At 39.4% G+C, this 15,245-nt stretch overlaps 1 protein-coding gene across 3 annotated transcripts in view; it reads right to left on the bottom strand.

Annotated features, from left to right (window-relative positions):
- The window catches only part of TEC (tec protein tyrosine kinase), a 152,752-nt gene that overhangs the window by 73,676 nt on the left and 63,831 nt on the right, over nucleotides 1–15,245 (bottom strand). The window contains exon 2 of one of the 3 annotated variants that reach the window (XM_060188077.1): nucleotides 10,936–11,040. The exons of the other annotated variants lie outside the window; for them this stretch is intronic. The gene's annotated coding sequence lies outside the window, so the exon portion shown is untranslated. The remainder of the gene's footprint in view (nucleotides 1–10,935; nucleotides 11,041–15,245) is intronic. 3 annotated transcript variants of the gene reach the window in all.

Genomic DNA, 15,245 nt, shown 5'->3' with positions numbered 1-15,245 from the left:
TATATATATATATATATATATATATATATATATATATATATTAAAGCTAAATAAGAAATAGAAAATCTGAAAGGGAATAATATATAATGAGTATTTCAACAGAGTAAATGCCAATGGACAATGAACATATGTAAACCTATCCATCTTCTTTGCAACCAGAAAACTGCAGGTTAGAAATACAGAGAAAGGGCGAGAAAGGTAGCATAACAGTATGTAGAAAGATTTTCATGCCTTAGGCTCTGAGATCCCAGATTCAGTCACCAGCACCACCATAAACAAGAGACAAGAACTACTCTGTATTCTCCCTCTCTCCTCCCCTCCCTGTATCTTTCTTTCTTCTCCCTCTCTGTATCTCTCTCTCCATGTATTTTTCAATAAAATAAATAAAATATTTTTTATTTTAAATACAGAACAATACTAGTACCAACACACCAAAACCTGGCCCCCAGAGACAGGTGTGGCTGAGGGTTGAGATTAGGAAAGGCCCAAGTCGGGGCAGGCCTGGAGTCTGGCAGAATTCTCTTCTATTCCTCAGATCCAAAAACCCCTGCCAATATGCATGGATGTTTAATGACTGTTTTAAGGTCTAAGAACTATATTTGGCCATGAATGGATTTCTGGTGATCATACAGTCCAACTTCCTCATTTTAGGGTCGAAACTGAAGCAATAACTACATAAATGCTCTCTCCAAGGTCACATTGACTTAGCAAGAGTTAGAACTACATTTTGAATCTTCTAAATGGCAATTCACAAAGGTCCTATCATTTCATCATAAAGCATGTAACCATCTGCATATGGCTTCTTTCATTTATGATGATTTTAACATTAGTCTGTTGCTACATGTATCCGTAGTTCACTTCTTTTTGCTATAATTAATTACCCAATATTCTACAGTTTATTTGCCCACTTAAATTGGTCCCAGATTTTGTGCTATCTTGAATTATACTGCTATGAATACTTAACTGGGTCTGCATCTTATTTCCTCACCACTTAATAGTAGCTATGAATCATAAATCTAAGTGCCTCTATTTCTAAATGTTCTATTTTAGTCAATTTAGAAAGCTAAATGTTATGTATAGTCCTTCACTCTCTCCCAGCAATAATATCTCCCTCCAGTATACAGAGTTTATAACCTTCTCAGGAAAGAAAAAGTTAACCCTACCCTGTTTAGGATTTTAAATTATATGTAACATATGTCCTAAAAACCTATTATATATACACCATTAGTAAGTGCATAAGTTATGATATATATAATTTCCTTATTATAATATTGTTGAACTAATAGAAAATGGCCTTTTTTTCTTTTAATTAATTTTTATTAGTTATTTAATAATGGTTTACAAGATCATAAGATTACAGGGGTATAGTTCCATGAAAATATTCTTTTAATAGGAAATTGGGCCCTGTGGTCAGGAGGTAGGCTAGTGATAAGAGTACAACTCTTGTAATCAGTGAGGCCCTGAGTTCAGTCTCTAGCACCACATATAATGGAGTGCTGCTCTGGTGTCCTATCTGTCTGTCTGTCTGTCTGTCTATCTATCTATCTATGTATCTCTCATTAAATAAATACATTAAAGTTGTGACTTTATGCCACTTTAGAAAGTATTAGCAATTAGAAAGCAGTTCAGTAGTATTTAGAAGTAGCACAGAATGCTAGGTGTTTCAGACAGATTTATAAAAATCAAAAACTTGAAAGCATGTTCTTAAAAGGAAGACTTTGAAGACCAAAAATCACTTATAAATGTGCTACTTTGTTTATTTTGAACTGTTTTAGGGTGGAGATGGTTTGTCTGGGTTTTTGTTTATTTTTTTGCCACAAGGGTTATCTTTGAAACTCAATGCCTAGATGACTTCATTGCTCCCAGTTGTCCTTTCCCCCTCCCCTCTGCCTTTTTGAATAAAGGGTAAGAGACAGAGATACAGAGTGGAGAGAGAGAAGAAGTACATTTGCAGCACTGCTCTACCACTCATAAAGCCTTCCTCCTGCAAGTACGGAGAGGGGACTTGAACCTGGTTCCTTGTACATGATAAAGTGTGTGATCTACCAGGTAAGTTGTCACTGGCCCCTGCTTGAGGGTTTTTTTTTTAATATTTCTTTATTTATTCCCTTTTGTTGCTCTTGTTGTTTTATTGTTGTAGTTATTATTGCTGTCATCGTTGTTGGATAGGACAGAGAGAAAATGGAGAGAGGAGGGGAAGACAGAGGAGGAGAGAAAGGCAAACACCTTCAGACCTGCTTCACCACCTGTGAAGCGAATCCCCTGCAGGTGGGAGCTGGGGCTCGAACTGGGATCCTTGAGCCCATCCTTGCACTTGGCGCCACCTGAGCTTAACCCGCTGTGCTACCGCTCGACTCCCTTGCTTGAGGGTTTTTAATGGCAGAATTTGTAGATGATGTCAAGATATCAGAAAAAAAAAAAAAATCAAGGCTCTTGTGTTCTGTAGGGCTTATCTAAACTGAATGGTGTACACAGTTTGGAGAAAAGCTGCTCCTTTATTTAAGTGTTAAATCATACCTATAAGATTTACATAATACACACATATTTTACCAAAAAAAAGGTATTTTGAGTGACCCTTAAAAGAACTGTGGCAAAGACTCAACACTTACTTTCAAAACTGTCACAGTAAATTTGCCTCTGATGTCATAGGCGTGGAAAGCTGAAGCTGTACCATGTTCACCACAAGAGCACCCTACCAAGGCCTCATAGACAAACACCAGAGAAACACACAGAGCAGGTGTGCCCAAAGGGACTCCACTAGCACAGGGTCAGCGATGCGAAGAATGCGCAAGAGCCAAACCCAGAAGTACACATTTCCACCAGTTACTCGGACCTCGCTGGATGACAGAGAGCAATTTAAAGAGTGAATGACTTTGATTAGTGACTCACTAAAACAACATGGCTATACCTGTTGCAAAAATGTCTTTGCCTGGGAAAAAAATGGATGCAAAAACAGAAACTCTGAAACAGGATACAAAATGAAATGAGCAGAAGATAATGCAATCTACTTCATGGGTATAAGAATAGCACAACTGTTGGGGGTCGGGCGGTGGCGCAGTGGGTTAAGCGCATGTGGCGCTAAGCGCAGGGACCGGCGTAAGGATCCCGGTTCGAGCCCCCGGCTCCCCACCTGCAGAGGAATCTCTTCACAGGCGGTGAAGCAGGTCTGCAGGTGTCTATCTTTCTCTCCCCTTCTCTGTCTTCCCCTCCTCTCTCCATTTCTCTCTGTCCTATCCAACAACGAATTGCGTCAACAAGGGCAATAATAATAACCACAACGAAGCTACAACAAGGGCAACAAAAGGGGAAAAAAAAAAAACGGCCTCCAGGAGTGGTGGATTCATGGTGCAGGCACCGAGCCCAGCAATAACCCTGGAGGAGGAAAAAAAAAAAAAAAAAAGAATAGCACAACTGTTAATACTTAATAATGGCACTTAATCAAACGCCAGGGGCTGTCCTAACTGCTTTATACATAGTGATCCATTTACTCCTCACAAAAACCTATGAAGGAGGTACTCTTATTTGTCCCAGTTAAAAGATAAAGAAAATGAAGCACAGAGAGATTTAAGCAGTTTGGCCAAGGTCACATAGCTAATGAGTGTGAAGTTTAGGATCTGAATCCAAATAATCTGGCTCCAGAGTGCACAGATTTGGTCATTCACTCTCTAACTCACAGAAATTCTATTAACTCAGAGATGGCACCTTGGGCACAACTGAAATTCCCTATTACTAAGAAGGAACAGAAAACTGCTGATAAACTGACACTAGAACCTCAAGAAACATACTGTCTTTTCTGGTGGGTGCTGGTTGGTTTTGTTTCCAGCAGATATTTCAGTTATAATGTTGATCCTTAGAAAGTGATTAAATATGATGTCTGAAGATAAAGGATTGACTCTATTTTTAAAAATAGTTTTTAATTAGACATTTGATCTTTAGTGCCAAACCACTCTCCTTTTCAAACAAAATTCAAATCTCTACCATCCGTTTCATATTGTACCACAATCAATTCTAGTCAGGAACTGAGGTAACCTAAAAATCATCTTGCTTTATTATTTTTTTAATTGTTTAATGTTTATTTATTTTCCCTCTTGTTGTTTTTGTTGTTTTTTATTGTTATAGTTACTACTGTTGTTGTTATTGATGTCGTCATTGTTAGATAGGACAGAGAGAAATGGAGAGAGGAGGGGAAGACAGAGATGGGGTGAGAAAGATAAACACCTGCAGACCTGCTTCACCGCCTGTGAAGCAACTCCCCTGAAGGTGGGGAGCCAGAGCCTCGAACCTGGGGTCCTTATACTGGTCCTTGTGCTTCATGCCACATGCGCTTAACCCGCTGAGCTGCCGCCCAATTCCCGCTTTTATCATTTTTAAAAAGGGCCTAGGGGATAGGAGATAGTTCACTGGACAATTACATGGTTGGTAGAACAATATTTCTCTCTAAAAATTAAAAAAAAATGAGAAAATTGTACTGGAGAGGTCACTAGGCAGTGCTATATGCATGAGAAAAGCCCTGGGTTCACTCCCTGGCTCTGCACTAAAAATAAATAAATACAGGGCTGGGGAAGACAGCATAATGGTTATGCAAAAAGAATTTCATGCCTGAGACATCAAAGGTCCCAGGTTAAGTCCCCAGCACCACCATAGGCCAGAGCTGAGCAGTGTTCTGGTCTCTGTGTATCTTTCTCCCTTTATCTCTCTCATTAACAAAGAATATAAAAATTAAATAAATATATAAGTGTAAATGTGTCAAACTTATTAAAATACTATAGTAGCTATAGTGAGATCCTTTCCAACTGTGACTCTGTTTTCTATAATTAGGGTGAGCTGTTAATGTGAAGGCTCATATTTAACTGAGCTATGAGTTTTCTCTTCAGTAAAGCAGTTAGCGTATTTATGAAATGGACTACTTAGTAAAACTTACTTTAAGGCTCTTAAAAGTACCTATTATAACCCTTGTCAACTATTCATATAATCAGTCACAGAAACATTGGTTTCCTCTAGAAGTCTCTCTTTTCTATATAACTATTTTACTCAAATATATAGAGCTTCCATTACTGCACAAGGGTATAGGGGAAAAACAAACAAAAATCAAGAGCACCCTTTAACAGCTCTGATGCATATAGCCAAAGGAGGAAGGAAATGCATATATAGAGATGGTCAGTGAAGTCACTGTTTAAGGAAGTCCCCCTTTGAGGGAAGTAGCACAATGTGGTTTAACAGATAGCAGACTAGCTAGAAAGATAAGACATTTTGGTGCATCTCATCAACGAGGTGTCACTTCAAAGAAAGCTCCTGGTTGTCCCTCAGTTTCTACTCTTGGGAAATAGATAATGAACAGATCTGTAAGCTTTCTACAGATACATTTTATGGAAGATGATCAGAAGACCAGAGCATTTCAAATTTATGCAAAACTAGCTTTTCTGAAATCTAGCCAATGTAAAACTGAAAAACAGAAGGCAACTTTGTAATCCTACAGATGTGACCACCACCCTATTATGCCTGAAAACCCAAGTCTCAGTGAAATTGAATCTCAACTAATCCAGAAAAGCCTGGATAAAAGCAAACAACAGTATCACACATGGGTGAAAACTCCAGATCTTAGTAGGCCCCCTTCCCATTACAACAAATACAGTATTAAAAAAAAAAAAAAAAAAGTCTGCAATATGGACCCATACAAGTAGAGTTGCTTTTAAATCAAACTGTAAGCTTAAGGAGGTCAGATTTATTCAGCCTTTTTTAAAAGGCAGGAATGAACTAAGAGCCTTTCACATGTGTGATAGTATTGAGTTAACTTTTTCTAGATAGACAGGTGGTAGGAGAGAGGAAGAGACATAGAGAGACAGGGATAAACACCAAAGCACTGCTTCAACATCCAGGGAGCTGGTGCTGTCCATGTTGGCTGCATTCAGTGCCAGACAACAAACTCAAGGTCTAGTGCTCAGTAAGGTATATTTTCTACCTAATGAGTTATATCTCTGCCCCTGAATCATTCATCTTTTCATTCCTCCATGTCCAAAACAGTTTTTGAAACAACCCAAATATTGTTTCAGTTTCTTAGATTGTAGATCTTATAATAATATCTACATTTGAGTTTTTGGAAAAGATTAATACTAGTAAGTACTAAAGTCAAATAGTTTTGCTTCTGGGTTTAAATAATGACTCTCTTCAAAAAATAAAACGGAGCAAAATTGCAAAGGACACAACTATCCTGATGTCTGCAAAGATGCTGCAGCTTACTTGAACTACTGATTGGTTGTCATGTTTGTAGTCAACAAAGACCTTTTTTATATACTTATTTATTCCCTTTTGTTGCCCTTGTTGTTTTATTGTTGTAGTTATTGTTGATGTCATCATTGTTGGATAGGACAGAGAGAAATGGAGAGAGGAGGGGAAGACAGAAAGGGGGAGAGAAAGATAGATACCTGCAGACCTACTTCACCACCTGTGAAGCGACTCCCCTGCAGGTGGGAACCAGGGCCTCGAATCAGGATCCTTACGCCGGTCCTTGCGCTATGCTCCACATGTGCTTAACCCGCTGTGCTACCGCCTGACTCCCAACAAAGACCTTTTTTGAGAGTCTGAGGGTTGCAAGGAAGTGTGTGATATGTTTAAACGATGAAGTGATAACTTTTACCTTCGAGGAGAAGATTATGTAGTTGATGAGGAAGCAAATGCAACAATAACAACATATATAAGCTGAAAGAGCAAGTGATTTACAGTCAGAGAGGCTGTTCATGTAAAAGGACTTGAGATGGGACTTTGATAGAGGGAAAAATTGTTAGCAATAGCAGGAACAAAACTGGAGAGACAAAGCGATGAGTATTTTGAATCAAAGAAGTCTGAACAGTCTCTTGGTGTTCCTTCTAAAAGGGTTAGAACCACATGGCAGAGGAGCTCCATGGAGGGTTGAATGGTACCATGCTATTGCCCTCTTTCTTTGTCTTCTTCTGTCACTCTTTCTCTCATTCTCTAAAACTACAGAGTTTTATCTTTTTTAATCATTTTATTGGGGAGTTAGTAGTCTACAGTATAGTTGCTGACACACAGGTACAATTTCTTATCTCCAGATCCATGATGGGTGTCTGCAACACTCTCAACCCCAACTTAGATCCTTTTCTACCACCCTGCACCGGGATCCTAACACCTGTGCCGTCCCCTCCCTCCCACTACTTCCCCTCGAGTCCTTTGCATTAGTGCAATCACCACACCCAGTCCAAATTTCATTTTGTGTTTTCCCTTTCTGCCCTTGTTTCTTAAGTTCCAGATATAAGTGAGATCAGTATGTCTTTTTCTTTTTTTTTTAAAGATTTTATTTAATTATTAATGAGAAAGATAGGAGGAGAGAGAAAGAGCCGTACATCATTCTGGTACATGTGCTACCAGGGATTGAACTCAGGACCTCATGCATGAGAGTCTAATGCTTTACCCAATGTGCCACCTCCCGGACCACAGTAACAGTCTTTTTTTTTTTGACCCATCTCAATTAACATGAGGATATTTTTAATACACTTTTATTTATTTTATGAATTAGAAATAGGCAAGAGAGACCGAATCGCTGTTCAGCTCTGGCATATGGTGGTGCTGAGGAGTGAACCTGGGATCTCAGACTTAAAAGCCCAGTGGACAAGTGGTGAGAGGGGAGCTGGGGCTTGGCAGTGCACCCAGTAGAGTGTGCACATTACCATGTGAAAGGAGTACACATGCTACTAGTGCTAAACTGGTGAGTAATCTTCTTGGTCCCCCAAATTATAAATTGTTAAAAAATGAACCAGGGGGGATGGCCTCAGTATGTGTAAGGTCCTGGATTTGTTCTCTAGCACCATATACAAGTGAGATTCTTTCTAATTTATTTATTTGTTTTATTTTATTTATCTATTATTGGATAGAGACAGGAAGAAATTGAGAGGAAAGAGATAGAGAGATACCTGCAGCAATGTCTCACTACTCATGAAGCTTTAGCCCTACACGTGGGGACCAGGGGCTTAAACCCGGGCCCTTGCACACTGTAATCTGTGTGCTTAACCAGGTATACACCACCTGCCCCCCTCTTTTAGTGATTTAATATTGATTTACAAAACCATAAGATAACAGGGGTATAATTCCACACCATTCCCACCACTAGAGTTCTGTGATCTCATTCTCACCTTTGGAAACTGTAGTTGTTCTCCTCAGGTCACAGATATGGGTTGACTATTATTTCTATAACAATCTATATTTTTATATATTTGCCCTTTTTAAGAAAGAAAGCAACTCTACTTGTATGGGTCCATATTGCAGACTTTTTTTTTTTTTAATACTGCATTTGTTGTAATGGGAAGGGGGCCTACTAAGATCTGGAGTTTTCACCCATGTGTGATACTGTTGTTTGCTTTTATCCAGGCTTTTCTGGATTAGTTGAGATTCAATTTCACTGAGACTTGGGTTTTCAGGCATAATAGGGTGGTGGTCACATCTGTAGGATTACAAAGTTGCCTTCTGTTTTTCAGTTTTACATTAGCTAGATTTCAGAAAAGCTAGTTTTGCATAAATTTGAAATGCTCTGGTCTTCTGATCATCTTCCTAAAATGTATCTGTAGAAAGCTAATAGGTTTGTTCATTATCTATTTCCCAAGAGTAGAAACTGGGGGACAACCAAGTCAGGAGCCTTCTTTGAAGTGACACCTTGTTGATGAGATGCACCAAAATGCCTTATCTTTCAAAGTAAGTAGGGAGAGAAAGGTGGGAAGAAAAGTTGGGTTTATTTTCACTGTAATGCCATTTCTGAAAGAGTCTGAGAATTCTTCTTTTTTGTAATTGTCTTCAATGCATAGCAGACGGACTTCTGAATATATTCAGTGGGAAGACAGCTAAATAAACCTGTTGGAAATTTGACTTGATGATACCACTAAAAATTGTTCAGTGCTATGTCTTATAAATAAAATACACTAAGTAGTACTCTCTTTGAATAAAAACACTGATTTATTTTATTTGTGATTTGCTAATCATTTACAAACATGTGATCAGAGATTTGATTCTAGACTTGGGCAAGGTAGCAGAGGTGAGAAACAGTTATAAAAAAACCACTGGAATGAAATTTGACTAAATACCCCAGATTAGATAGTAGTACTATATCAACAGTACTTGGGACAAAACAGATTTCTGCTTCCTAGAGTAAAAACAAATTATGAAAATTTATCTTAAATTAAAGCAGACCATAATTAGGCATGTTAAGTAGACAAATAAGACTCTGTGATTCAGACCTGCATCTTGGCTCTGTTTTAAGTGATGAAGGTCAGATCCAGTACATTAAAATAGAAGAAAGATATATATCAGGAGTGGAAGAACCCTAATAAAGGAAATTGAGACACAAAACAGGAAGGCAATAGTACCTTATTCGAGAAACAGGGAAATCCAACTGTCAATAAGAAAATGAGTTTTCAAATGAGAATATAGTTGTAAACGTTAGAGCTAAGAAAAAATTCTCTGGTATACAAACTATGTGTGGCCGATCGAATATTTAAGGCTACTGCAACTTCTTACAGGCTGGGTGAGTTGTCTGGTAACTTGTAAAATCCAATGCAAAAGTTTCCAATTACCCTGTAGGAAAGAAATTATTTTTCCACTCTACACCCACTCTCCAGAATCCTAAGTACTAAAAGATCTAAATCTTTAAGAAGGGATTAAAGGGACCCTGTAAAGTTATGGATTCCATAAAGTTGGGAGTGGGGGAAGTTCACTTAGTCTAATACACCTAAGAAAGAAACATCAGGTCAGTAAAAAATCTTAGTGGTGGTCGGTGAAGCAGGTCTGCAGGTGTCTATCTTTCTCTCCCCTCTCTCTCTGTCTTCCCCTCCTCTCCCCATTTCTCTCTGTCCTATCCAACAATGAACAACATCAACAATGGCAATAATAACAACAACCACAACGAGGCTACAACAACAAGAGCAACAAAAGGGGGGGGAAATGGCCTCCAGGAGCGGTGGATTCATGGTGCAGGCACTGAGCCCAGCAATAACCCTGGAGGAAAAAAAAAATCTTAGTGGTGTCTGTTTGTTTTGTTATCACAGTTATTGCGACTCCCCTGCAGGTAGGGAGCCGGGGACTCGAACCGGGATCCTTACTCCAGTCCCTGCGCTTTGCGCCACTTGCGCTTAACCCACTGCGCCACCGCCTGACTCCCAAAGTTCAATACTTTCACAATGACTCCATTGCTCCTAGAAGCCATATATTTCCCTTTTTTGATAGACACAGAGAAATAGAAAGGAAAGAGACACACTTGTTGCACCACTCATGAAGCTTCCCCCTTGCAGTTGGGGACTAGAGACTTGAACCTAGATCCTCATACATGGTAATATATGTGCTCTACCAGGTGTGCCACTGCCGGGCTTCATTAGCAGGCTCTTATACCAGGTTTGTTGGGGATAGTTAAGCAAGCAAACTTATGTGGTCCAGAAGACGCTATAGAAATATCAAAGACCCTATAGAAATATATAAATAAACAATGTTTATATAAACAGATTCTCATGCCTGAGGCTCCCAGGTCCCAGGTTCAATCCCCCGCACCACCATAAGCCAGAGCTGAGCAGTGCTCTGATTTAAAAAAAAGAAAAAAAGAAAAGAAACATAAAGCATTGCTCGGGGTGCTTGAGAAACTCATGTCATACATTTAATTATTTCTTTTTAATCATCTCATTACATAATTTGTGATTTCAGTTCAACCAAAATAAGATGATATGGGAGGCATCTATGGTAGTAAGGGAACAGTGACATACTTAAGAGTCAGAATATCAAGGCTCAAATCTTCATTCTTTTTATTAGCAATGTGACAACTTTTCTCACTGCTATGACTTATGGTTAACATTAAGGATAAACCTACCGTATATGAATCCAAGGGCTGAAGTCTCCCTATCTCTCCCTTTGGTCCATTTAGTCACACAACATGAGCCAAATACGTGCCTGCACTAGGCCCTCAGAAACACAAAGATCAGCAAGTCATGAGCCTTGCCCTCAGAGTGGAAAGCTCAATGGGGACTGGATACATAAAATCAGGAAGCCAAGACACTACAATAAAAATATGCACAAGAATTCAATTCATGAAATATAGGTCATTGAAATACATGAACTTGTGAAGAAAAAGGAGAAGGCAGAGGAGGAAGAGCAGCAGCGGCAAAACAAACTGTCTCTAAGACTTTGTGAAAACTATTGAAGTTAGCTGGGGTGGGACAAGACATAGAACTTTGGTAGTGATATGATGTGGAACTATATCCCCATAAGTTTATAATCTTGCAAACCACTATTAATCAAAAAATTAATTAATTTTAAAAGAAAATGTTAAAAAAAATACATGCACAGGGTATAGGGGGCTGAGGTGGGTGGGATATTCTATCTCTGGAGGGAGAAACACAGGAAACTCTTTAAAGTTGGATACTGAGATAAGTCAGAAAAGTTAAATGTTGGGCTGGCGAGACAGCTCACCTGTGTTATAATGAACATGACCCAGCTTCAAACCTGGTCCCCACCACAGAGGCAAGGTTCAGTGTTGTGAAGTTTTGCTTTCTCTCTCTCTCTCTCCCTCTCTCTCTCTCTCCCTCCCTCTCTCTCTATCCCTCTCTATCTCTCCCTCTCTCTCTCCCTCCCTCTCTATCTCTCTCTCCCTCTATCTCTCTCCCCCTCCCTTTCTCTCTCCCTCTCTCTCTCTATCTCTCTCTATCTCTCTCTCCCTCTCTCTCCCTCTCTATCTCTCCCTCTCTCTCTATCTCTCTCTCCCTCCCTTTCTATCTCTCTCTCCCTCTCTCTCCCTCTCTATCTCTCCCTCTCTCTATCTCTCTCTCCCTCCCTTTCTATCTCTCTCTCCCTCTCTCTCTCCCTCTCTATCTCTCCCTCTCTCTCTATCTCTCTCTCCCTCCCTATCTCTCTCTCCCCCTCTCTCTCCCTCCCTCTATCTCTCTCTCTTTCTCTCCCTCTCTCTCTCCCTCTCCCTCCCCCTCCCTTTCTCTCCCTCTCTCTTTCCCTCCCCCTCCCTCTCTCTCTCCCTCCCCCTCTCTCTCTCCCTCCCCCTCCCTCTCTGTCCCTCTCTCTCTCCCTTTCTCTTTCCCTCACCCTTTCTCTCTCCCTCTCCCTCCCTCTCTCTTCGAAAGTTGGCCTAGCACAGTGAAATCTCCAGAGATGACAAAAAAGAAGTATTTATCAGACATTCAACATATTTTTTATAGATCAGATGGATAATGGGTTGAAAGATGAATTATAGCAGAGAAGCAGAGGACTGTGTCATTCTAAGTAGATTTGTAATATTAGCAAAGGTACAAAGTAAAATACCAACTGCAGGTATAAGACAGATACCAGTGAGGGTGAAGGAAAGAGAAAGAGGACAAGGGGACAGTTACATCGAATACCTTGTAATACAAATTAAGAGTTTTAGCTTGGTCCCATTGAGAATAAAAGGGCTACAGGTTTTTGATATCCTTTTTACAGCTCTGTTAATGAAAGAATAAGACCCAGGTAGGGTACCTAATCCACCTAAAGAACAGAGTTTCAAGATGCAATAGGCAGTAATGGAGAGCAGGAGATTCATAGAACTTGGTTATGATTCATTAAGATCTAGTATTTAAAATCTAACTTGAAATACTGTTGATAAATATTTAAATAGGGGTGGGGGAGACAGCATAATGGTTATGCAAACAGACTCTCAAGTTGAGGCTCCTAAATCCCAAATTCAATCCCCCACACCACCATAAGCCAGAGCTGAGCAGTGCTCTGGTGTTTCTCTGTGTGTGTCTCTCTGTCTGCATCTCTCTCAAAAATAAAATAAATAAAAATTTTTAAAGTAAAAAAAAAGAAAATTATTTTTAAAATAAATATTTAAAAAGTTAATAATTCTAAGAAATTAATAGATTTCTAAAATTTTTGAATAATAATCTATATTTTATTACTTGTCATTTTACTGTAAATTTTCAATTATTTTAAGACTTTTTATTCTAAATCCCAAAAATATAACAAGTGACTATAATTATGTGGCATGTCATTTCCATAAAACAAAATTTTGTTACTGTTTCCTCCTTCAATCTGCTTAATTTTAAAAAATTTCTTTCTTTATAGTAATCACTTATCAGTTAAAAAAAAAATCAACATCCATGATAGGTTGTGTCCAAAAGATCACTAAGGTGGTTCATATGCCTTCCACTTCATAATGAAGAAATACTCATATAAAGCAACAGAAACTGCTTATATGTGCTGAGGAAGGCTTTGGTGCATGACATATGAGTGAATTAAAAAAAAAAAAAAAGCCATGTTCGCAGTAGTCGCCCCTTATCCAGAGTTTCACTTTCTGTGGTTTCAGTTACCCTCTGTCAACTGTGGTCTGGAAACATTACACATAATCAAGTATTTTGAAAGAAACAATGACCACATTTCCATAACATTGCTACAATTGCTATATTTCATTATTACCTATTGCTGCTTACTAATGTCTTACTGTGTTTAATTTAGACATTAAACTTTGCCAGAGGTCTGTCTGTATAGCACATTCTAATCTAGAGATCAAACAGGTTTGGTATTATCTAGTGGGGAAGAAGCACACTTCCTCCCACTCCCACCAGATCAGAAAGGACTAGAGTATACTTAATAAATTCCCTAAGATATAACTAAGATATAGAAATTATTTTCTCAGAGTGCTGACCTATTAAAGTGGCTCTGCACATAGCCTCTGAGACAGAAGGGCTTCAGGTTCAAACCCCGTTCTCACTAGAAGCCCAGAGGTTCACCTCTCTGGTAAAAAAAAAAAAGGGGGGGATGGGGGTGTCAGGCAGTAGCACAGCAGGTTAAGCACACATGGCACAGAGCTCAAGGACTAGAGTAAGGATCCCAGTTAGAGCCCCCGGCTCCCCACCTGCGGGGTGAGGGGGGAGGGGTCACTTCACAGGTGGTGAAGCAGGTCCGAAGGTGTCTATCTTACTTTCCCCCTCTCTACTTCCCTTCTTCTCTCGATTTCTCTCTGTCCTATCCAATAACATCAATGGCAACAATAACAATAATGACAACAAGGCTTTAGCAACAAAAGCAACAAAAAAAATGGGGAAAAAATGCCCTCCAGGAGCAGTGGATTCGTGGTGCAGGCGCAGAGCCCCAGCGATAACCCTGAAGGCAAAAAAAAAAAAAAAAAAGATAGAATATGGCACCAAAGTAAAAATCTCTGGGTGGAGGGTGAGAGTAGATGTTCAGCTTCACTGGGGGGGAGGGGATGGGAGGGGTTGGGAGGGGAGGGGGATGGGACACAGTCCTTTGGTAGTGGGAATGATGTTGATGTACACTTCTATTAACTTGTAGTCTCATAAATCACTATTTAATTAATATAAGAGGGGAAATTTTGCTAGAATGTCTCAAACTTATTAATGCACAGACCAGAGGCTAAGTACATGTTCCTTCAATCTAAGCACTTAAGACTTCAAATTGGTAATCAGACTGAATTTTAACAGTGGGCTCAAATTGTTAATACATTTCTAACCGTGACTTGTTCTTTGAAATGAAATGCTGACCCTCCTAAAAGCTTAGACCAGGGAGAACAAAAGCAACTGTGGCATTACTTTGTAAGATACAGTTATTATGTAAATAACACCAAAGGACATAAATTATGGTGAGAGCGTGTATGATACAACAAATACTAACAAAGGGATTTTCAAAGTTAACCCAATTGCCAAATAATTTTATTATAGCAATAACTATCTATTGCCTTCTTTAACCCTAAGACAGCAGGAACCTCCTGCTTCCTCCATAAAGCCCATATTTCCCCCAGTCCTGGAACCTGTAAGGTGGAGATCACTTTCCTGCATACTTCTCTCAATTCATACCAACTGATATTACATCTGGCAATCCCAACCTAATCAATGCAACGAGAACCACCTCGGCATGCTTCACTTCGGACTGTGTCCAGAGACGTCAGGCATGGAATATCAACCCTTTAGCCTCATTACTCAGGTGAGACCTTTCCTTTCTCACAGGATTCCTTAATTCCATTTCAGGTGGTTCACTTCCTAACAAAGCCCCAAAACCTAGATATAGACCAGGTCCCATGAGATAGGGCAAACGTACATATGAAACCATAAATTAGGGCAAAATATATACCTGAAAGCAAAAGTGCACAATAGTTTGCAGTGAATCAATAAATGAAGCAAGCAAGTAGAAAGACCTAAAAGGACACTATAAAGTACCTAGTGAAATAGTTCCTACTTAGACCTAGATACCCTCCTCACCTACATCCTATTACACTTCCC

Source organism: Erinaceus europaeus, chromosome 3 (assembly GCF_950295315.1).
Source record: "Erinaceus europaeus chromosome 3, mEriEur2.1, whole genome shotgun sequence".
NCBI classification, from domain to species: Eukaryota; Metazoa; Chordata; class Mammalia; order Eulipotyphla; family Erinaceidae; genus Erinaceus; species Erinaceus europaeus.
The sequence above is the reverse complement of the archived record's forward strand: the minus strand, read 5'-3'. Positions and strand labels throughout refer to the sequence as shown.